This window comes from Ochotona princeps, chromosome 12 (assembly GCF_030435755.1).
Source record: "Ochotona princeps isolate mOchPri1 chromosome 12, mOchPri1.hap1, whole genome shotgun sequence".
Classification (NCBI taxonomy): domain Eukaryota; kingdom Metazoa; phylum Chordata; class Mammalia; order Lagomorpha; family Ochotonidae; genus Ochotona; species Ochotona princeps.
Genome location: NC_080843.1, coordinates 52949417 through 52951288, shown reverse-complemented (window position 1 = coordinate 52951288; position 1872 = coordinate 52949417). Strand labels below are relative to the sequence as shown.

The 1872-nt window shown below is 41.1% G+C and overlaps 1 pseudogene; it reads left to right on the top strand.

Moving 5' to 3' along the window:
- Positions 1-721: 721 nt before the first annotated feature.
- LOC101529249 (dynein light chain roadblock-type 1-like) lies at positions 722-1012 on the top strand (annotated as a pseudogene).
- The last annotated feature ends 860 nt before the right edge of the window (positions 1013-1872 follow it).

Below are 1872 nucleotides of genomic sequence, written 5' to 3'. Positions count from 1 at the left end.
GCCCAAGTCTTTGGGCCACTGTCACCCCCACACAAGAGACCTGGAAGATGCTCTATTCTCTTGGCTTTCATCTGGTCTAACCCTGGTTGTTGCAGCCATCTGGGGAATGAATGAGCAGACTGAGGATCATGCTTTTTCTATTTCTCTCTCAATCCAAATTTTCAAATAAATAAATCTTTGAAAGTAAAACTTTCACCATATGATTCAGCAATTATAATCTTCGGTATTTATACAATGGGTATTGGAAGACAGATGTACACACAATGTTACATGCACACAAATCTGCTTGCAGATTTTTGTAGTGGCATCATTTGTTATTGTCAAAACATTAAAGGAGCAAAGAACATCTAATCCTCTGCCTGCAAGCTCCAGGGTCCCATATGGGCACAAGTTTGGTCCCAGCTGCTCCACTTCCAATCCAGCTCTTTGCTTATGACCTTGGAAAGCAGCAGAGAATGGCTCAAGGCCTTGGGTTCCTGCATCCACATGGGAGACAGCGAAGCTTCTGCAAGTTCCCAGCTTCATATCAGCTCACTGCTGGTCTTGTGGCCATTTATGAGTGAACCAGTGGATGGGAGAATTCTCTTTCTGTCTCTTCTTCCCTTCTTTCAAATAAAAATAAATAAATCTTTAAAAAGGTAACTATACAAATAAAATGTGGCACATTAATGTAGTGTAATACTGCTGTGTCTCTGATGCTGAGCTCCTGGTTTTGTCTGGGATGGCAGAGGTGGAGGAGACACTAACATGACTTCAGAGGCAAAGGGGGAGTGCAAGGGATCATTGTGATGAACACAGAGGAAATTCCCATCACAAGCACGAGGGATATTCCACCATCACACAGCATGCCAACATTATGCATGCCTTCATCTTGAAGGCACCAAGCACCACACGTGGAATCAACCTCCAGAATGATCACACCTTTCTTTGAATTTACTTCAAGAAAAGTGAAATTGCTTTTGCACCAGATAAAGACCATTTTCTGACTGTGATTCAGAATCAAAATGAATGAGGTATCCTCTTGTCTCTGCGTCATTCTTTAATTTAATACCACCTCCAAAAGTGGCAGTGTCAACCATGTCAGACAACTGGCATGTGGAAATTGCCTTAGAGCCCATTCAAACCAATCCTGCTGCTCCTCTGCTCACCTCACCAGGGAAATCCTCTGCTTGCTGGACACTCCTGAAACTGGAGAGTACCCTCTTTGCTCACTTCTGGTTTGGGAGCAATTTTTAATTTTTCTGTATATCTGAAGCTGTTCTAACATAAAAAGTGTATTTCAGATAAATATGGGGTTTTGCCTATGCTATATACAAAATCTCATACACATAAGAAAACAGTGGTTACTTGGATTTTTCTCAAGTAGTAAATGAAGGGGTGATTGCTTCAAACAAGCATGAGCAAAAATTATGGAAATCTTTGAGTGACAAGAAGATAGGTAGACATGAAACAAGACATGTATACACATGGAGTTGGAAACCACATTTACTGTGTGAAATAAACCAACGCAGCAGGAGAAAGTGAGGCCCATTGCTTGAACACCTCCATGCGTGTCGTCTGCAGCTGCTCCTGGGCTCTGGGGCTTTACAGCACTGCCAAGGCAGCCAAAGAGATCATTTCAACAACTACTGAGCATTTTGGCAAAATCCAACAGACCAGATTGACAGCCTTTTTAAGTAAGGTTTATTCACTCAAATTCTCATTCTCCTCAGAGAAAAACCTGGGACATATTAGCGTGCTCATAAAAATTACATTGAACATTCAATTCTGGTTAGAAAACATATGATGAATCTCTGTTTCCCCAATTTTCTGTAACTTTTGGAGAGAAGAAACAGAAATGTTTCAAATGATCTAAAGATTAGAATTCCATTA